The sequence below is a fragment of the Meles meles genome, chromosome 8 (genome assembly GCF_922984935.1).
Source record: "Meles meles chromosome 8, mMelMel3.1 paternal haplotype, whole genome shotgun sequence".
In the NCBI taxonomy this organism is placed as follows: domain Eukaryota; kingdom Metazoa; phylum Chordata; class Mammalia; order Carnivora; family Mustelidae; genus Meles; species Meles meles.
In genome coordinates, this window is record NC_060073.1 from 5,283,263 (window position 1) to 5,306,216 (window position 22,954).

At 40.8% G+C, this 22,954-nt stretch overlaps 1 protein-coding gene across 2 annotated transcripts in view; it reads right to left on the reverse strand.

Annotated features, from left to right (window-relative positions):
* The window catches only part of KDM2A (lysine demethylase 2A), a 117,545-nt gene that overhangs the window by 87,077 nt on the left and 7,514 nt on the right, over window positions 1-22,954 (reverse strand). The window contains exon 2 of one of the 2 annotated variants that reach the window (XM_046014278.1): window positions 21,485-21,616. The exons of the other annotated variant lie outside the window; for it this stretch is intronic. The gene's annotated coding sequence lies outside the window, so the exon portion shown is untranslated. The remainder of the gene's footprint in view (window positions 1-21,484; window positions 21,617-22,954) is intronic. 2 annotated transcript variants of the gene reach the window in all.

The following is a 22,954-nucleotide window of genomic DNA, read 5'->3' on the forward strand; positions in this document are numbered from 1 at the left end:
AAGCATATCAGGGGCGCCTGGGTGGCTCAGTGGTTTAAGCCTCTGCCTTCGGCTCAGGTCATGATCTCAGAGTCCTGGGATCAAGCCCCGCATTGGGCTCTCTGCTCAGTGGGGAGCCTGTTTCTCCCTCTCTCTCTGCCTGCCTCTCTGCCTGCTTGTGACCTCTCTCTCTGTCAAATAAATAAATAAAATATATTTTTTTAAAAGTATTAAAAAAAAAAAGCATATCAGAGCAAGGACAATAAACAGATGATCAGTGAAAAGTTGCTGGAGAGGACCATCCCACAATATTTTTTCATAAGTTACATCTAATTACAAAGAACGAAATATGTTTTTACAGGAAAGACCTGACAGTCATACCTGTAACAAAGTTATCAAACCTAGCATCACCAAGAGTGAGACAAGCTGATACTGTGTCTCATGGAAGGATCCAATAAATATACACAAGGTACAGTATTTTTGCCAAAATATTTAACCTGAATCTAACCACCTAATGCCTTAAACTTAAAACCAAAATGCTCCTTTCCTCATGTTTTAGTCTCAGTTTTGCCCTATCAAAGTTTCTCCAGGAGGATCTCCAACAACACTCATAAAGAATGGAGTTGTAGAACAGGTATGGATTTGGTGTGGACCTCAATTTCCTCACCTATAAAATGAGATTGTATAAAATACTGCCAACCTCAGAGGTTGCTTTAAAAATCAAATAACATGCCTAATAAACGTAAAATGTCTAAAATACTCCCTGGCTTTATTAGAGGTATTCAGTATATGTCGGTTGCCCTACCATAACACACATTGTTCTCTATCATGTGTCACGGTTAACAAAGGATTTTTATATACATATAGTTTCATCATCTGATTCTCCCTGTAAACTATAGCTACAAGTCAGTAAAAATGAATACAGTAACATAAATCTTCCCACAAGGAGTTAATCTTTCAAACATTATAAAAATCAAAGCATTTATATTCATTTGTACATGTTCTTTATACTGGTAGTACTGGTTTTGCATACTCCAATTTACACAAATTTCAGTCACCACATTTTAATTAAGTAACTTCAGTCCCCCAACAACATACTTCAAATTTTAATGACCATGTTACATGTGAACTGTGAGTAGCTGCATAAAATACAAACTTTACCGCAGGTTTCTCAGTCCACAAATCACTATGTAAATAACAGTTTGCATCGTGAGCAGGAACCAATCTCATCACTTCTTGCAAAGTCTGTTAGGGATGAGTCACTGGGCGTATTTTTCAGTTCTGTACACACAAACAGCAAAGTGTATAGCTGTGTTCCTCCTACTCTACCAGTGATAAGCCCATTTACAAAAATGGACAATCAAGAGAGGGAACTGGCCTACAAAGGTGAAAATGAAGGAAAGAAATGAGGGGTGCTTGGGTGCCTCAGTTAGTTGAGCATCTAACTCTTCACCTCAGCTCAGGTCTTGATCTCAGGGTCTTGATCTCAAGTCCCCCATTGGGCTCCATGCTGGGCAAGGAGCCTATATAAAAAAGGAAGGGCAGGGAGGGCAGGGAGGGGATGAAAAGGGATAAAACTGGAAGTAAAATCTGAATAGGAGGGGCGCCTGGGTGGCTCAGTGGGTTAAAGCCTCTGCCTTCGGCTCGGGTCATGATCTCAGGGTCCTGGGATCGAGCCCCACATCAGGCTCTCTGCTTGCAAGGAGCCTGCTTCCTCCTCTCTCTCTCTGCCTGCCTCTTTGCCTACTTGTGATCTCTGTTTGTGTCAAATAAATAAAATCTTTAAAAATAAATAAATAAATAAATAAATAAATAATCTGAATAGGAAATAAATGGAGTTAAATGCATCAGAGGAACTTAGAACAGGTAAACTTTTCAAAATAAATAAGGAAACTTATTGTGGTGACAAGGATGAAGATATCCCAGAGAAGTGACACCAGCAAAACAAACAAACAAACAAACAAACTTAAAGAACTCTCAAAGATACTACATGACACTGAAAATGCAAAGGATTCATGATGGAAGCCATGGCATCCAAAAGACATTTGCTCCACATCATAAATTATAATGACAAGAGCAGGCAAGCATTACTTAAACTACACAGTATGGGATTTTTTTGTCTTTTATTATTATTATTATTTTTTAAAAGATTTTATTTATTTATTTGACAGACAGAGATCACAGGCAGAGAGGCAGGCAGAGAGAGAAGAGGAAGCAGGCTCCCTGCTGAGCAGAGAGCCCGAAGCAGGGCTCGGTCCCAGGACCCTGGGATCACCACCTGAGCCGAAGGCAGAGGCTTAACCCACTGAGCCACCCAGGCGCCCCTATTATTATTATTTTTTAAAGATTTTACTTATTTATTTGTCAGAGGGAGAGAGTGAGCGAGCACATACAAGCAGGGGATACAGCAGGCAGAGGGAGAAGCAGGCTCTCTGCTGAATAAAGAGCCTAATGGGGTACTTGATCCCAGGACCCTCGGATCACGACCTGAGTCCAAGGCAGATGCTTAACTGACTGAGCCACCCAGGGGTCCCAATTATTTATTTATTTATTTATTTATTTATTTATTTATAGATTTTATTTATTTATTTGACAGAGAAATCACAAGTAGGGAGAGAGAGGCAGGCAGAGAGAGGGGGGAAGCAGGCTCCCTGCTGAGCAGAGAGCCCGATGCGGGGCTTGATCCCAGGACCCTGAGATCATGACCTGAGCCGAAGGCAGCAGCCCAAACCACTGAGCCACCCAGTGGGAGAGAGAACATGTTCAAGTAGAGGGTAGGGGGTGGAAGGAGAGGGAAAGAGACATATACTTTTTTAAGATTTCATTTTTTTATTTGTCAGATAGAGAACACAAGCAGGGGGAGCAGCAGGCAGAGGGAAAAGCAAGCTCCCCACCAAGCAAGAAGCCCGATGTGGGGCACATCCCCACCAACTGAGCCACCCAGGCGTCCCAAGGGAGAGAGAGAGTCTTAAGCAGGCTCCATGCCCAGCACAGAGCCTAAGGGAGGGCTCAATCTCATGACCCTGAGATCATGACCTAAGCTGAAATCAAGAGTGAGACGCTTAACCAACTGAGCCACCCACAGTAAGTTTTTAAACTAAGAAATAAAACATTTTATTTTGTTTTTTAAAAGATTTTAAGTAATCTGTACACCCAATGTGGGACTCAAACTCACAACCCCAAGATCAAGAGATGCATGCTCCACCAAGTAAACCAGTCAGGCACCTCAAGAAGTAAAATACTTTATTATTTATTGATTGGCTGATTTTTAAGTAGGCTCCACACCCAACACAGGGCTTCAATTCATGACTCAGAGATTGAGAGTCACATGCTCTACTGACTGAGCCAACCAGGAGCTCCTAAAACACTTTTTTAATTTTATTTATTTATTTTTTTAACACTTTTTTATTTTGTAAAGACTTATTTGTTTGACAGAGAGAGACAAGGAGAGAGGGAATACAAGCAGGGGGAGTGGGAGAGGGAGAAGCAGGCTTGCAACCAACCAGGGAGCTCAATGTGGGGCTTGATCCCAGAACCCTGGGATCATGATCTGAGTCAAAGGCAGATGCTTAACCAACCCCAAAAACACTTTAATATTCAATGTTTCTAACGCTTTAAATTAGTGTACCTAAATAAATAAGCATACAAATATTAGTTTTACTATTTTTTCATTTCTTCATGTTTTTATAGTCAACAATGAAATAGTTTTTTAGTATTTTAACGAAGATTTAAAAAGTCACTTCATAATTTTTCCCGTTGATCATCCTGTCTGATTTCAGCTTGCATGGTCATTTTTATAGTTCCACACTGCCATGCAAAGTGAAGACTGCCTGTACGTATGTATGTGGATATATATACACGGGGGGAGGTGTTATACAGACATATATATATTTTTTTCTCACTTAGTCCCAAACCATCTAAGAGTCGTTAAGTTGCATATACCATGGCTCTTTCACCACTAAATTCTTAAGTGCGTATTTCCTAAGAATAAGGATATTTTGGGGGGTGCCTGCGTGACTTGGTGGGTTGAGCCTCTGCCTTTGGCTCAGGTCATGATCTCAGGGTCCTGGGATTGAGCCCCACATCGGGCTCTCTGCTCGGTGGGGAGCCTGCTTCCCCCTCCTCCTCTGCCTGCCTCTCTGTCTACTTGTGGTCTCTCTCTCTGTGTCAAATAAATAAATAAAATCTTTAAAAAAAAAAAAAAAGAATATTTTTAAATCTAACCACAGAACAGTGCATCAAGTTACTTTTTAAGAATCTATCTATTCTTCAGAAATGAAAGATGGAATCAATGCCTGCTGTTCAAAGACAAAAACAGTAGCTATTAAATTTATAAATTGGTTTTTCAGATGTAATATCATTCAGGAAATTATACAGTTTATTTAACCCCTATCCTCTACTTGAACAGAAATGTTCTCTCTCCCACTTAAAAAAAAATAATAATTAGGACACCTGGGTGGCTTAGTCAGTTAGCATCTGCAGTGGACTCAGGTCATGATCCCAGGATCCTGGGATCAAGTCCCACATTAGGCTCTTTGTTCAGTAGACAGCCTGCTTCTCCCTCTGTTTGCTGCTCGCCCTGCTTGTGCGTGCTCGCTCACTCTCTCTGACAGTATCAGTAGTAAAAGTAAATGGATAAAAATAAAGTAAGCCGGGGAGGGGGGGAACCTAGGTGGCTCAGTTCATTAAGCGTTAACTCTTGATTTTGGCTCAGGCTGTACCTCAGGGTTGTGAGATGGAGCCCCACATCATGCTTCACGATGGGCGTGATGCCTGCTTAAGATTCTCTTTCTCCCTCTCCCTCTCCCTCTGCCCCTCTCTCTCATTCTCCCCTGCCCCACTCACTCTCGATCTCTCTAAAAAAAAAAAAAGAAAGAAAGAAAAGTAAATGGGTAAAGAAAACTTTTCTTTTTAAGATTTTTATTTATTTTTTTGACAGACAGAGATCACAAGTAGGCAGAGGAGATAGGCAGAGAGAGGAGGAAGCAGGCTCCCCGCCGAGCAGAGAGCTCGATGTGGGTGGGGCTCGATCCCAGATCATGACCTGAGCCAAAAGCAGAGGCTTTAACCCACTGAGCCACCCAGGCACCCGCGCGTAAAGAAAACTTCTTAAAGCTAGTCAAATATTCAAATGATTTTAAACACTTCCTAGGTATATAGGGAATAAAAATAATTTTTGTAGTCCTTACTTTAAAATACGTTGTAGGAGCACCTGGGTGGCTCAGTGGGTTAAAGCCTCTGCCTTCAGCTCAGGTCATGATCCCGGGGTTCTGGGATCGAGCCCCGCATTGGCTCTTTGCTCAGCAGGGAGCCTGCTTCCTCCCTTCTCTCTCTCTCTGCCTGCCTCTCTGCCTACTTGTGATCTGTCAAATAGATTAAAAAAAAAAAAAATCTCTAAAATACGTTGTAATCCTTCCAGAAATTCAACAACCACAAATGGAACCTCATGATGCTACACAAAAATGCTAAATTAAATACATGACAGGGTTTAAGTACACAGTACAAAAATAAAATTGTCACAAGTAGTCAGGGACAGAAATTTATTTGTATTATGTATGTATGTATAAATTTTAAGACAGCTTATTATTATTGTTTTAAGTAATCTCTACCCCCAACATGGGACTTGAACTCAGCACCCTGAGATCAAAAGTCCCATGCTCCCCCAACTGAGCCAGCCAGGTGCCCCAGGAAATACATTTAATTGAATTCATGACTTTTTTTTTAAGCACCTGCCATATGCCAGACACTGTTAATATTCTGGTTACTAAGTGTGGCACGGTTCCTGCCCTCAGAATCTACAGAGAATAAGTAGAAAGACAATCAGGATATATTCTGCTATCTGCAGAAAAGAGGAGAAGGGGCACCTTATCTAGCAGGAAAGGAGGGAGATGTCAAAAATTTCCTAAAGGAGGGGCGCCTGGGAGGCTCAGTCATTAAGCGTCTGTCTTCAGCTCAGGTCATGATCCCAGAGTCCTGGATTGAGCCCTACATCAGGCTCCCTGCTTGGCGGGAAGCCCGCTTCTCTCTTTCCCTCTACTGCTCCCCTGCTTGTGTTCCCTTCTCGCTGTGTCTCTCTCTGTCAAATAAATAAATAAAACCTTTAAAAAAATTCCTAAAGGATATAACTAACATTTAAGCTGAAATCTGAATGATATACAGAATTAAAGAGAGGAGGAAAAGTGTTTAACTCAGACAGAACTGCGAATGCAAAGGCCCAAAGTAAAAGAGGGGATAGAACTCTAAGAAAAAATAGCTGAGCACAGTATCATTTTCAGTTAATGGGAAAAGAGAAAGGGAGAATATGGTGTAACGGAAAGAAATTCAACCTGAAAAGACCTGGTTTCCAGGCTTTGCTCTACAACTTAATAGTTATATAACTTTAAGACAATTCTCTTTCCCTCTTTGGGCCTTTATTTCCTAATGAGCAAAATGAGAACACTACCATATTATTCCCCCTCAAGAGGTTGTCTCTAGGATCAAATTTTTATTTTTTTATTTATTTATTTTTTAAGATTTTATTTATTTGACAGACAGAGATCATAAGTAGGCAGAGAGGCAGGCAGAGATAGAGGGGAAAGCAGGCTCCCCACAGAGCAAAGAGCCCGATGTGGGGCTCGATCCCAGGACCCTGAGATAATGACCTGAGCCGAAGGCAGAGGCTTTAACCCACTGAGCCACCCAGGCACCCCTAGGATCTAATTTTTTTTTTTTTTTTTTTTTTTTAGATTTTATTTATTTATTTGACAGAGAGAGATCACAAGTAGGCAGAGAGGCAGGCAGAGAGAGTGAGAGGGAAGCAGGCTCCCTGCCGAGCAGAGAGCCCGACGCGGGACTCGATCCCAGGACCCTGAGATCATGACCTGAGCCGAAGGCAGTGGCCCAAACCACTGAGCCACCCAGGCGCAATGTAACAAGCCATAAAAGCAAAAGAATGATAAAGAATTTCGCTCACCAAAATAAACCATTAAGAATATATAAAGTGACAAGTCACAGACTGGAAAAAGTATTTGTGGCTCATACGGCTAAGAAAGAACTTGTATCCAAATATAATAAAGAATCTACAAATCAACAATTAAAAGATGAACATGCCAATAAAAGGTGGGGAGGGGAGATCTCAACAGACTTTTCATCAAAGAAGATATACAAATGGCCAATAAGCTCATGGAAAGGCATTCAACATCATTAGCCATCAGAGAAAAACAAAATTAAAATAATGAGATACTTCTACTGGCTAGAATGACCGATTTCAAAAACCAAATCAGGGTGCCTGGGTGGCTCAATTGGTTAAGCAACTGCCTTTAGCTAAGGTCATGTTCCCAGAGTCCCACATCAGGCTCCCCCGCTCAGCAGGGAGTCTGCTTCTCCCCCTGTCCCTCCCCCTGCTTGTGCTTAGCTGCTCTTTCTCTCTTCCTCTCGCTCTCAAATAAATAAATAAAATCTTAAAAAAAATAAAATGCTTGCAGGTATATGGAACAAAGGCAGTTCTTGGGGCGCCCGGGTGGCTCAGTGGGTTAAGCCTCTACCTTCGGCTCAAGTCATTATCTCAGGGTCCTGGGATCGAGCCCCGCACTGGGCTCTCTGCTCAGGAGGGAGCTTGCTTTCCCCCCTCTCTCTGCCTGCTGCTCTCCCTACTCTTGTCAAATAAATAAATAAAATATTTAAAACGGGGGGGCAGTTCCCATACATCATTGGTGGGGTTGAGTATAAAATGGAACAGTACTTCAGGAGTTTAGCTATCTTCGAAGTTACACACACATTTATCATTAAGACCTAGCAAGTACAGCTTCGTATATGAAAGCACGTCCATACCAACTTGCATAAAAGTATTTATCACAGCCTTATCCATAATACCTCAAATGGAAAACAACCCAAATGTCCATCAAAAAGAGAATAAACAAACTGTGGTATACATACACAATAGAATACATTCAGCAATAAAAAGAACAAACTATGAAAACACATGGACAAATCTCAAAAACATAATGTTACAGGAAAGGAGCCCCCACAAAAGAGAACCTGCTGTAATTCCATATACATACGAGCACCAAGTGGGAAAACCTATCTACGGCGATACAAGTCAGACACAGGGATGGAAAGGGAAACTAACTGCAAACCGGCCCAAGGGGAAATTTCCACTGGGATGGAAATGTTTTCTGTATGCTACTTTGAATAGTCACCACTTTGTCAAAACTCACCAAACTGAACACAAAACCTGTGCATTCTAATGTACGTTATATATATATATTAATTTTTTAAAAAATGACACTATGGATATACAACAGCAAAATCCAGAAGGTGGGAAATTCTGTAAGACAAGTGACTGCTTTTTTCCACCAGAAAAGAAAAAGAAAAAAGGGGGAAGAACAGCCAAGAGGTTAAGAAAGACTTCAGACACACAGCAACATACAAAACATAGAGATGGACCTTGTCTGAAAAACGAGACAACCAACCACTTAAAAAAAAAAAAAAAGATTTGAGGAAATTTGGAACAATAAAGATATTAAGAAATTGTTCAGGGACACCTGGCTGGCTCAGTCAGTAGAGCATGTGACTCTTGATCCCAGCGCTGTAAACTCAAGTCCCACACTGGGTGTACAGACTATTTAAAAATAAAATCTTGGGGCACCTGGGTGGCTCAGTGGGTTAAGCCTCTGCCTTCGGCTCAGGTCATGACCTCAGGGTCCTGGTCCTGCGTCCATAAAATGGTCAGGATCCATAAAAAAGAAATTATTCACTGTTTTACTCTGATACTGGTAATGTGGCTATGCTTTTAAAGTCTTTGTATTACAGAGCATCGTGAATGAATCTCACAATTTGGGGTAAAACAAGCCAGACACAAAAGAATACACACTATATTATTACGTTTCTTAAAAGCTCAAAATCAAATAAAACTAAATTATAGTGCTAGAAGTCTCCACTGGGGAAGAACAACAAACTAGTGATTGGGAGAGGCATGAGGAAGCCTCTTTTTTATTTTTTTGTTTTGTTTTGTTTTTAAAGATTTTATTTATTTATTTGACAGAGAAAGAGAGAGATCACAAGTCAGCAGAGAGGCAGGCAGAGAGGGAGAAGTATGCTCCCTGCTGATCAGAGAGCCTGATGCAAGGCTCAATCCCAGGACCCGGGGATCATGACCTGAACCAAAAGCAGAGGCTTATTAACCCACTAAGCCACCCAGGCACTCCATGAGGAAGCTTCTGAGGTGGCGGCAATTCCAAATCTTGACCGAATGGTAGTTACAAGGGTGTTCATTTTGTGATCATTCACTAACTATAAGAAGTCTATATTGTATGCTCTTTTCTGTTATGTGCGTTATACTTCACAAACTGTAAGTTTAACTTTTACTACTGATTTGCTAAAAACTTAGATATATAAAACTGAAGTATTTATAGATTAAATAAATAAATCCCATCTGGGATTTAATTCAAAGTAACTGAGAGGGAGTGGAGGACAAAGATGAAAGAAGGGTTCCTCCTGTCAATGATTTTTGCAGTTGGTGATTAAGTATACAGTTCATTACACCACTGTTTACGCTACACATTTAAATCTTTCCATAAGTTTTTCAATGCTTATAACCTCAATTACTGCACTTCTAGGGAACAATCATATACTCAGGAACATAGAAAAACAAATACATAATTAAGTTCACTGTGTTTTTATTTTGAATGGTCCCCTAAGTGTATACAACACAATGCCTGATAACAGAAAAATGAGCAAATGAAGTAGAGGAGGCCACAGTGTAACCCTGCGCAAGAGTTTTTAGTGACATGTAAATGATAGCGATAAGTTAGGGAAGCAAGATATAATTCTGTATCAAGCATAATCTCAGGTATATAAAAACATTTTTTTTTAAAGATTTCATTTATTTATTTGACCGGGGGTGGGGGGAACATAAGCAGGGGGAATGGGAGAGGAAAAAGCAGGCTTCCCGCTGAGTGGGGACTCTGATTCAGGGCTTGATTCCAGGATGCTGGCATCACAACCCAAACCAAAAGCAAACACCTAATGACTGAGACACCCAGGCACCCCCATAAAAATACTTTTAGGCATGGTTAAAAAAAAAAAAAAAAAAAAAGGAAGATATGCTAAAATGGTGATGCTGGTTAACTCTGGGATCATGAGCCACTTTCTTGTATTTTTCACAACCAGCATATGTAACTTCTATCACTGGAGGGGGTTGGGGGAGTCCTCTTAAAACTATTGATTCTGGGTGCCTGGGTGGCTCAGGGGGTTGGGCCGCTGCCTTCCGCTCAGGTCATGATCTCAGGGTCCTGGGATCGAGTCCTGCATCGGGCTCTCTGCTCAGCAGGGAGCCTGCTTCCCTCTCTCTCTCTCTGCCTGCCTCTCTATCTACTTGTGATCTCGCTCTGTCAAATAAATAAATAAAATCTTTAAAAAAAAAAAAAGAAAAAAACTATCGATTCTATCAAAGTTGAGGGAAGAAAGCAAAAACATTAATAAATTGTTATCGCTATTACATTCTAAAAGACTGATCAGTATGGAAAAAGGTAAACAAAATTTTACCCATGGGAAAATCTTATTTGAATTTTTCTCAAGTCCTTTGTATTATCCCTGTATTTAATTACAATTCTAGGAGTCCTTTTAATATCAATTAATCCCTTAGTACAATTAGCCAATAAACTATTTTTAGAATTTAATAGCATATAAAAAAGCATTATACCCAAAAGAACTTCTTTTCAGAAACTGAAGAGAAAGTATTTCACAGCTAAGCCAGTGCTCTGGTTTAAAGTCTGCTGGCAATGAACCTATCAGAGGCTTGTGAAATGAACAGATTTGGAATCAAATGGACATGTGTCAGCTTGCCATTCAATTCCCATTAGAGCTTCAGGAGAAGCCAATGAAGTTTACTAATAATGGACAGGTATACACAGTCATTCAAAAGATTATTACAACAGAACAAGGTTGAGAAATTTTAGCCAATAGTTTTCTCTTTTCAGATGGGTATTAAAACTAAGTCTCTCACCACATTAAGGAGCTACATCAGGTGATGAGAAAATTCTCAACTATGAAGAATGGGAAGGCTGTTCTTACAGAGGGAAGGCTGAGACGCAGATGTGCTGCCTTCCTTCATCTAAAACCACCACACACACCTGACCATGGCATTAGAAATTCCTATTCTACTTTTACCCAGTGGGGTTATTTGGCTCATGGCTGGTATAAAGTCACAACCTGACTTAAGATGGCACATATATCAACGCAGGCTGTCTTGGGGTGCCTGGGTAGCTCAGTCGTTAAGTGTCTGCCTTCCGCTCGTGTCATGATCCCAGGGTCCTGGGATCGAGCCCCATATCGGGCTCTCTGCTCGGCAGGAAGCCTGCTTCTCCCTTACCCACTCCCCCTGCTTGTGTTCCCTCTCTCGCTGTGTCTCTGTCAAATGAATAAATAAAATCTTAAAAAAAAAAAAATAGCCTTTCTTGAATATGCTATTATAATGCTCACATGGATTCCATAAAGGGAGAAATGCAAAAAATATAATTTATTTAAATGATAAAAACCTTTGGGGCGCCTGGGTGGCTGAGTGAGTTAAAGCCTCTGCCTTCGGCTCAAGTCATAATCCCAGGGTCCTGGGATCGAGCGCCACATCAGGCTCTCTGCTCAGCGGGGGGCCTGCTTCCTCCTCTCTCTCTGCCTGCCTCTCTGCCTACTTGTAATCTCTGTCTGTCAAAAAAAAAAAAAAAAAGAAAGAAAAATTTAAATTATAAAAACCTTTAATAAGGCTTTGTACAGAATTTTTATAATGCTTTTTTAAAAAATTAAACTGTACACCCAATGTAGGGCTCAAACTTATAATCCTGAGATCACAAGTCACATGCTCTACCAACTGAACAAACCAGGCACCCCCAGAATTTTTAAAATATAGAATCTGGGGGCGCCTGGGTGGCTCAGTAGGTTAAAGCCTCTGCCTTCGGCTCAGTTCATGATCCCAGAGTCCTGGGATCGAGCCCCGCATTGGGCTCTCTGCTCAGCAGGGAGCCTGCTTCCTCCTCTCTCTCTCTCTGCCTGCCTCTCTGCCTACTTGTGATCTGTCTGTCAAATAAATAAATAAAATCTTTAAAAAAAAAAAAAGACTACAAAACTATTAAAAAAAATAAAATAAAATATAGAATCTGGAATAATTTTGTGTCACATATGAAGAACTGGTAAAAAAACGAAGAAATGGGGGCGCCTGAGTGGCTCAGTGGATTAAAGCCTCTGCATTAGGCTCAGGTCATGATACCAGGATCCTGGGGTCGAGGCCCGCATCGGGCTCTCTGCTCCGCAGGGAGCCTGCTTCCTCCTCTCTCTCTGCCTGCCTCTCTGCCTACTTGTGATCTCTGTCTATCAAGTAAATAAATAAAATCTTTAAAAACAAAAAAAACGAAGAAATGAAGTACAGAAGAAAAGGGGTCTCCCCAGCTGTTTGTGTCCTCCAAAACATAATGTTTGGGATGTTCCTAATATTTTCATAAATAACACAGAAGACAACATGGTGGTAACACCGTGAACAGAGGGAGATAAACTGAGAAAGCTCACAAGCCAAGCAAATGAATGTTATATGATTAGCTCTGACTTGGGCAAGGTAAAAAGTCTAGAAAAAAATTAAGCAATTCACATAGTAATTAAAATAAAATGGTTTCTGAACTAATTTTACCCAATAAAAATTCATCCAAATCTATAGTGATACCTCATGACATTAGCCAAGAATCTCTGGTAGGGTTTTTCATAAAGTACACTCAATAACTGGCAAATTAAATATACTACCATAGACATAAAAATTAACATAAAAAATAAAAAATAGGGGCATCTGGGTGGCTCTGTCAGTTAAGGGCTGACTCTTAGTTTGGGCCTAGGTCATGATCTCAGGGTCTTGGGATTTGAGTTTTGTGCTGGGCTCCACACTCAGTGGCGAGTCTGCTGGAGGATTCTCTCTCTCCCTCTGCCCTCCCCGTCATGGGCACATGCATTCTCTCTTGCTTGCTCAAATAAATAAATCTTAAAAAAATAAAAATAAAAATTAGAGGCACCCAGATGGCACAGTCGGTTGAGCCTCTGACTCTTGATTTTGGCTCGGGTCATGATGGGTCATGAGACTGAGCTCTGAGTTGGGCTCTATACCCAGTGCAGTCTGCTTAAGCCCCTCTCTCTCTGCCCCTCCCCAACTCTTACTCACTCATTCTCTCTCTAAAATAAATAAATAAATAAACAAGTAAGAAATACGATCGAGCCTCCCCCATGTTTACACTTCCTCTAATGTCTCCCCATTACCAACTGCAGAAGTACACATAACTGTACATGAGTGACTCTTCCCATCTCAGATTCCCTCCCATTCTTACGTTCCAGTAACCCTCAACTACTGGCAATGATGTTTTGATCTTGTAACAACAGTCTCATTTGTATTTGCTTCTGGATATGCTGGTTCCTCTGCGTGGAATTTCCTCCCTTGCCTTCTGACCTGCTTAGACAATACTTAATGTTCTAATACCCAACTTAGCAGTTACCTCCTCTTTGAATTTCTTCCTCAGTCATTCCCTCCTTTCTTTTGCTTCTGTACCTTGTACTTCCTAAATTTCATTTATCATAGTATAGCATAATTATCTATGTGGCTCTTATCAGAGTACAAGGACAGGGTCCAAGATATTCATTTCTGTATACCCAATATATTTATAAACACCAACAGTAAGCCTGATGTCTGTTGAATAAATGAGCACAAAACTAAAGAACAAAACTTCTGAACTTATTGTAATTCTTATAGTTTTGATAACCCCACTAAGAAATAGTTAACAGGCAGAAAAGACGTGGAGAAAGGCCACTATAATTAAAGAAAAAAAGAAAGAAAGAAAAAAAAAATGCGGGGCACCTGGGAGGCTCAGGGGGTTAAAGCCTCTGCCTTGGGCCCAGGTCATGATCCCAGAGTCCTGGGACGGAGCCCCACATCGGACTCTCTGCTCAGCAGGAAGTCTGCTTCTCCCCCACCCCCGCCCCTGCCCTCCACCTGCCTCTCTGCCTACTTGTGATCTCTCTGTCAAATAAATAAATAAAATCTTAAAAAAAAAAAGAAAGAAAGAAATAGCAACTTCTGTGTAAGGAAAGACTAAAGAAAACAGGCTTCTTCAATTTAGAAAGTTTGAGACGCTGTTATAAATAAAGGTACAAAAGGTAAATGGAACAAATGATACTGTTTTCTAAATCCTGGAACCATTCAACCAGGCAGCAACACTGTACCTTAAAAGCAGTTCTTTTTAGGAATTCCATTTCTAAAAGATTCCCTTTATTTAAAGAGAGAGTAAATTTAAACTCAAGGTATTAAGCCAAAACAATGGTGGAAGTGGGCCACATATGAAGCACTCAGCATGGCGCTGAGCACACAATATACCTCTGAGATAAGCTATTATTACACGGTTTCTATCAGCGAAGTGTGCAACTCCCTCTGCAGGAAGTCAACGAGTACCAACAATCAGCACTTTCAGTCCCCAACAACCTGTTGCAGGTAACACTGAGGCAAAAATTTATTGAGAAATCTCCTTGGTAATCACTATATTGTACACCTGAAACTCATTCACTACTATATGTTAACTATACTAGAATCAAAAATAAAATTAAATAAACTCCTTGGTATAGGAAGTGAATAAGTATATCTAACTGCTACTGCAAAAAAGCATTCTCTACTGTTTGATGTCTTGTTCTGCCATACCACCCATTCAAGTCGGCCTCGTAAAGCCTGTACTTTACCTTTCCCTTCCTTTAATCACTCTTCCAGAGGAGTTTCCGCTGATGGAGAGAAAAGCATGTGTGTGTGCGTGTGTGTGTGTGTGTGGTGCATTCATACAGATATAAATACACATGCACATAGTTTCTAAGCCGCAGTCTTCAAATACTTCTGAACTGACTGCCTGATTCAGGCACTCCAGCTATACAGCTATGATCAGTTTAAAAAAGTCCACAAATTCAACTGGTTGGAAACAACATGAAGAAAGCTTTAAAAATAACTTTAAGCTCTGAAGTTTAAATTAAGATGTTTAACTATGATTTTCTGAAACACACAGAAAACAGATAAACTGCTAAATTCCAGTGGTTCTCAAACTTCACCATCTACCAGAATCACCTGGTGGGCTGGCTGAACTCAGCCATCCCCAGAGTTTCTGATTCAGTAAGTCTGGGGTAGGAACTAATTATCTGCATTTCTAACAAGCTCCCAGATGATGTGGTCAGGAGCACACTTTGAAAACAACTAGTTTAAACTATCAGAATTGAGAAAGACCTTGCAGATAAATAAAATAAAGCTTGGATAATAGCCTTCGTTCCATTGTTAGGGTTCAGTTATTATGTTATATAATTTATGTATTTTTAGGAAGTGCACAACACATTTTGTTCAATTCAACAGATATTTTTCTGAGCACTTAAATGATCCTTGCCTTAAAGAAGTCTACTCTAGCTGGATGAAAAGAGACTCGTGGTCAAGAGCGCCTGGGTGGCTCAGGCGGTTGCTTAAGCCTCTGCCTTTGGCTCAGGTCATGATCCCAGAGTCCTAGGATTGAGTCCTGCATTGGGCTCCCTGTTCAATAGAGAGCCTGCTTCTCCCTCTCCCTCTGCCTGCCTCTCCTCCTGCTTGTGCTCTCTCTCTTTCTCTCTGTCAAATAAATGATAAATAAAATCTTTAAAAAGAAAAGAGGCTCATGGTCAAATAATTACAACATAAAGTGACTGGTCCCACAACAAAAATGCATATAAAGTGCCTCAGGAATTTAACTGAGGAGAACTCGAAGAAGAGTATCTGCGGGCTTTGGAGGATAATTAGGAGCTCACCGAGAAGGCAGAATGGGGCTGGAGGGAGAGCATCTCAGAGATGCATATTCACGAAAAAAACCCTTCTAATGTCTACTGTGGACCAGACACTGTATCAAGCATGGGGATAAAACAGTGAGAAAGGCATCATAGCAGCCTTTAATAATGCTTACAATCTGAAAGAGAAACAGACAAACAATAATTCAAGTAAATATAGCTGTGATAGTGTCATGCATAAAAGATGTTTTAGACTATACTATGACAATTTGTAACTAGAAGATCTACTCAAAGAAATGCTTCCCTAAGAAAAGGGTCTGGAGAACTGTACCTTAGCAATCTATACACCATGTTCAAACCCTTGCAAATGAAGAGTATTTGTAGACACTATTACTGTTAAGTGGACATTCTGTGCCCTTTTGAAGTTCAAAGGAGGGATCTTGGTAGGCTACTACTCAACTCTTCAAGACAAAAGGACTGCCGATTAACTTCTTCCGGATGCCAAGCCTGCACTATGAATATTATGAGCCTATTATCCAAGAAACCCATTTCCCAATATCAACAAACAGGGGAACCAAACTAATTATGAAACTGGCCGGTGAACACAATATAAGAACAAGGGTAACTAGGGGCACCTGGGTGGCTCAGTGGGTTAAAGCCTCTGCCTTCGGCCCAGGTCGTGATCTCAGGGTCCTGGGATCGAGCCCCACATCGGGCTCTCTGCTCCTTGGGGAGCCTGCTTCCTCCTCTCTCTCTGCCTGCCTCTCTGCCTCGTTGTGATTTCTCTCTGTCAAATAAATAAAATATTAAAATAAATAAATAAATAAAAGAACAAGGGTAACTAGACGGTCTCAAGAAATGAATAGTCCATTCCGCCTTCCTCTAATGACCAAATCAAGACGTGGCAAATTTTTGTTCCTTGGCTCTCCTCTTTGATTGTTCTAACCACTGTCAGCACTCAACCACAGAAGGGAGATTAATTTTATTACATTATACTTTGTCTTCTTGAAATGTTAACCAACCAGCAACTTGAGTCTCAATGATATTAATGGTATTATGCTATGTGTGTTCCAGGGAAGTCATGCCTTGTCCTCACAAAGCATATAAAAAAGACATAATTAAACTTTCTATCTTGTATCCAGTTAGATACCATTAGAGGTAGGGAGAAAAAAACATAAGGATTTAGAAAAGGTTGCCTTCAATACACAGGACTAAGGAAACAGTATTACAAAATGGGCTTTAGAACATGAAAACTATGGTAGGGACAGGGAGACAAGATAGCACAAGTGTGTGGGGAAAAAAAACCAAGAAGGTAGTTTCGTTTGGCTGGAAGACATATGAATGTAAGTGTAGCTAGTAAGACCCTAGTAGTCAACTAGGGCCTGGATATCAGGCTAAGGAGTTTGTGCCTACAATGGCAAAACCGTTCAAGTTAACTGATCACTTATAAACCATTTCCAGGGACACTTGGGTGGCTCAGCATCTGCCTTCGGCTCAAGTCATGATCTCACGAACCTGGGATCGAGCCCAGCATCAGGTTCCTTGCTCATCGGGGAGCCTGCTTCTCCCTCTGCCTGCCATTGCCCCTGCTTGTGTTCTCTCTCTCTGACCAATAAATAAAAGTCTTAAAAAAAAAAAAAAAAAATTCCGAGAGGTATGTTTTATTTTCACTAATCCACACATGAAAAGTTAAGTTCATAGGGGCGACTGGGTGGCTCAGTCAGCAGAACATATGATTCCTGATCTCGGGTTTTAAGTTCAAGCCCCATGGTAGGGGTAGAGTTTACTTAATAAAAATTTTAAAAATAAACTTAAAAAAATTAAGTTAATGAAGGTTAAGTTTAATAACCTGAAATTCAAAGCCAGGTCACATGAACCGAAGTCCAGTGTCCATCCCACACCACCACTGACTTTAAAGAGTGGGAATATTACGGAGGATAGGAACTACATGGTCAGAACCCTGGAAGCACAATATTAAGAAATAATGGTAAACATATGCCCTCCCCCCCCAAAAAATCCAAGGAAGAGACTATTACAATAGTCTAGACTAAGAGTCCAAACATTTGGAGTAGTAGTGAGAACTACATAGAGATGAATATGAGAAATTCATCAGGTCTTAGCTACTGATTAAATCTGAAGGATAACAGAAGAAGGAATAATAGATGATAGCGCTATTAACAAAAAAATGCAGTGGTCTCTTCCATCTTAAAACAAAACGTAACAAAAACCTGAGAGAAACTTCTTTGGATCCTTCACTTTAACTTACAGCCATGACCTGCTCCCCTTTTCTCTTCACAGCCAAACTTCTCTAAACTTCTTTTCATTCACTGTCTGTTTAATCTCACACTTACTTTGAAGAATGTCTTCTGCTCCAAATGACACTGAAACTCCTGTTTAAAATCACCATTAACTTCTATGTTGCCAAATCCAATGAAAATCTCCATCTTTAATGTACTCAGCCTCTGGGTGGCATCCACCTCAGTTGATTACCCCCTCCTTTTTTCACCATCGGTATGAAACGTCATTTAAGAATACAAACTGGAGGGGCATCTGGGTGGCTCAGTGGGTTAAAGTCTCTGCCTTCGGCTCAGGTCATGATCCCGGGGTCCTAGCATCGAGCCCCACACAGCAGGGAGCCTGCTTCCCCTCTCTCTGCCTGCCTCTCCGCCTCCTTGTGATCTCTGTCAAATAAATAAACAAAATCTTAAAAAAAAAAAAAGCAAAAACAAACAAAAAAAAGAATACAAACTGGAGCCAGACAAACCTGGGTTCAAAAACCAGTAATCTCAATATTATGCAGCCATCAAAAGAAATGAAATCTTGCCATTTGAGATGACGTGGATGGAACTAGAGGGTATTATGCTTAATGAAATAAGTCAATCAGAGAAAGACAATTATCATATGATCTCCCTGATCTGAGGAAGTTGAGAGGCAACGTGGGGGGTTCGAGAGGTAGGAAAGGAATAAATGAAACAAGATGGGATCGGGAGGGAGACAAACCATAAGAGACTCTTAATCTCACAAAACAAACTGAAAGTTGCTGGGGGGGTGGGTAGGGAAAGGGGGGTGGGGTTATGGACATTGGGGAAGGTATGTGCTATGGTGAGTGCTGTGAAGTGCATAAACCTGGCGATTCACAGACCTGTACCCCTGGGGATAAAAATACATTATACGTTAATAAAAATATAAAAAAATATAAAAAAACAAAAACAAAAAAAAACCAAAACATACCAGGAATCTCTCTAGTTATTATCTGGTGATCTTGGACAAATTATATAGCCCCTTCTTATGTCGTTTTCCTGATCTATAAAACTGCGATAATAAAAGCACTTACTTCATAGTTACAAGCATTAAATGAATAAAAACACACTAACACTTAACACAGCGCTTGATAAACAGTAAGTACCACAGTACCTTGGCTTCCAAGACACCACTACTCTCTTGATTTGCCTCTCTGGCCTTCCTTCACTCCCTTTGTAAACTATTCTATGCCTACCCAACTTTATTTACCAGACATATGCCAATGAGACATAGGTATGTACCGAAAAAACCCTTCCTGTGGTCCAGAATCACAGTCCGTTACCTACTCAAGAGTTCTACCAGATGTTTCATAGGTACTCCCATTCAATCTACCCAGACTTGCTCCAAACTGAGTTTATGCTCATCCCCTCAATCTCCAGACCTGCTCTTCATTCAGCGTGCCCTATCTCAACAAAAGGACTATTACCACAAAATATTCACATGAGAAAACCTTGAGAGTCATGCTTACACATACCCCCTTACAGTCACTCTCCCACACATCCAAGGAATCCAAGTCCTATGATTTTGTTTTCTAAGTATTTCTCAAAACCTCCCTACCTCCACTATCCGCATTCTCAACCATACTTCCATCGTTTCTTACCTAAACCATGGCAGCAGCCTCCTAATTGGCCGTCACCAAATCCATTCTCACTCCCTCCCTGATCCCTTCTCTAAAGTGCAGCTGTTATTATTTCAAGCACATTACTCCTCTGCTAAACTTGTGCCTTCCCACTGTCTTCAGAATAAAGCCCTACTTGACCTGACCCCTGATTACTTTGTCAAGATTTTAACTCTCTCCTCCACTTACTTCTCAGCAGTTAACACTAGCTTTTTTGGTTTTGTGCGGTTGGTATGTTCTTCAAACAGGTCAGATTCCTTCCAACCTCAGGGTTTCTCCATATGCTAATCACTTCCTTTCTGACAGGTTACCTCTTACTCATCCTTCAGGTCTCCCTATTAAAAGCTTTCTCAGAGAAAGTGTTCTCTGATGCCTCCTCCCACTCCCGATATTTAGATTAGGTCACTTACTATACAGTCTCACTGCATCCTCTATTCACCTTTGTAGTCCTTTGCGTAACTGTAACTGATTTTACTAACAGAAGTATTCAGTTACTGACTTCCCCACCAGCCTGGAAGCTTCACGAAGGACCATGCCTGTTTTGGTCACACTGTATCCCAAGAGTTTTGCATGGTGTCCGACGCAAAGCTAAGTGCTTCTCATTCATACCACAGGGCTTTGCATTAGCTGGTCCCTCTATCCAGAGCTCTGCTGACCGAGACCTGGTCCCTAAGTCCTCGAACTTCACAAGAATGACTCCTCATCACTCAGGTCTCTGTCGCAAGATGCCATCTTCTCAGGGAGCCTTTAGGGATCATCAATCTCAAGGAACGATCCTCATCCTAGTAAGCATAGATGACCCTTGAACAACACTGGTTTGAACCACATGGGTTCATTTACATGCAGATTTTTCTGATAAATGCAATACAATACTTTAAATGTATTTTTTTTTCTTCCTTATGATTTTCTCAACATTTTCCTTTCTCTTACTTTATTATAAAAACACAAAGTAGGGGCGCCTGGGTGGCTCAGTGGGTTAAAGCCTCTGCCTTCGGCTCAGGTCACGGTCCCGGGGTCCTGGGATCAAGCCCGGCGTCGGGCTCTCTGCTCTGCAGGGAGCCTGCTTCCTCCCCTCTCTCTCTGCCTGCCTCTCTGCCTACTTGTGATCTCTCTCTCTGTCAAATAAATAAATAAATATAAAATCTTAAAAAAAAAACACACAAAGTACAAAAAATATGTGTTGACTGTGTATGTTACAAAAGGCTTCTGGTCAAAATAGGCTATTAGTACTTAAGTTTTTGGGGAGTCAAAAGTTACATGTGGATTTTCCACTGTGCAGAGGGTCAGGACCCTTAATCCCCACTTATTTAAGGGTTAAGTATATTTCATCACCCTCTTAATTTCTTCAAAACATTCAGCACTACTTGAAACCACAGCATTTGGAAGTTACAAAAAAGTAAGGCCCAAGTAAAGTAGCTGTCACAGTGTAAGCACCTAAAAAAGACATCTATGTGCGTGAATCTCCTGAATGAGAAAATATTACCTGGGAACATCCAAAGTTCATCAACAAAATATATAGAAACTATCTTCCAACAAAGTCAAAAAAGAGGCAATATAGATTAGAAGGCTTGGAAGCCAGACTGCCCACTTTGAATCCTGACTCTTTCTCTTAACTGGATAACCTCAGACTAGTTACTTAATTGTAATATGCCTCAATTTCCAAAACAGAAAATGGGAATCACAGAACCTATCTCAAAGGGTTGCTGAAAATTAAGTTAGTTAAAATGTGAAAAGTGCCAGTACCAGGCACATAGTATACACTCAATTAATGTGTACTATTATCCATCAGATTGGGCTTTTTCTTACCTTGTCTCAAATATATGGGGTGACTTTTCCTTTATCTCATCCATCCAAAAAGGCTCACGATTTTTTGTTGTTGTTCACCACACAACTCCAAGGGCATCTTTCAGACAGATTAAGATATGTGAATGGCACCTGCTGGAATTGTGAAATATGGTGGCACCATCCTCAAGTTCTGGCAACCCCCCAAAATGATGATGATCAGAAGATTAAGATGATCAAAAGACACAAGAAACAGAGAAGTACTTTGGAAACTACAGAAGTACTATAAATGATCACTGCATTTATAATGAATCTACAATCTCTGGAGGTGACTGTCAGAATCTTTAAGAGTGTGTTGGCCAGATTACTGCCCTGAGAGGGTTGTGTATTCCAGGGATATAAAGAATGGATTAAGGTTGAGGCTACATATTAAATTCACACTGAGGGCCACAACCAGCTCTTGAAACTTTTTTTTTTTAAGATTTTATTTATTTATTTGACAGAGATCACAAGTAGGCAGAGAGGCAGGCAGAAAGAGAGGAGGAAGCAGGCTCCCTGCCAAACAGAGAGCCTGATGCGGGACTCGATCCCAGGACCCTGAGATCATGACCTGAGCTGAAGGCAGAGGCTTAACCCACTGAGCCATCCAGGCACCCACTTTCTCCTCCTTTCCATTGCTGCTAACTATCCCCCAGAACAGTGATTCTCAAACTTCTGCATGTATTGAAATCACCTGGCTTGTTAAAACCCAGATTGCTGGGCCCCAATCCCAGTGTTTCCAATTCAGTAAATATAGGGCAGGGCCCCCTAAATGTACTTCTAACATGTTCCCAGATACCCAGATAATGCTGCTGCTGCTGCTGAGGGACCCACACTTCAAGAACCCCTGCTCTAGAGATCAGGTACCTGATACTTTAAAAGGAAACTTATTTCAATATTCTTTTGGACACGTCCCTGACCTGAAACTGCAAAAACATTACTCCTAAAACACCATTTGATCAAATTACCATCTGATTAAAAACAAACCACAACTTCCAATGACTATTTTCCATGCCTGGTCTTCATAATTGTTTAAAATGTGCTCCCAGTATTATCAACGGTACCTTCCAAAACAAATCTTCTACTTTAGTTCTATGAATCTAATGAATGTCCTCAGAAGGGGCCTTATAAGCATCCCATTCCATAGTAAAGCTTATGCTGTCTTTGCCTCCTGCAAGGCCACCCCCTTCCCTCCTCCTCTCTACCTACCTGAAGGTGGCCTTCACCACTGTTATTTGCCAAAACCACTCGCTTGGTCACTATCTGCTGCCTTTTATCTTTATGGCTTAAGTTTTTACCAAGTACTCACAGATAGAGAAAACCCTCAAGAACCTAAAATTTAAAACAGAAAACAATGACATGAGTGACATGCATAAATAAAAAGTCTGACATATACATAAACAGCACAAATACTACTGCTTTACTAGATCAAATACAGTAAGTTCAAAGTTCACA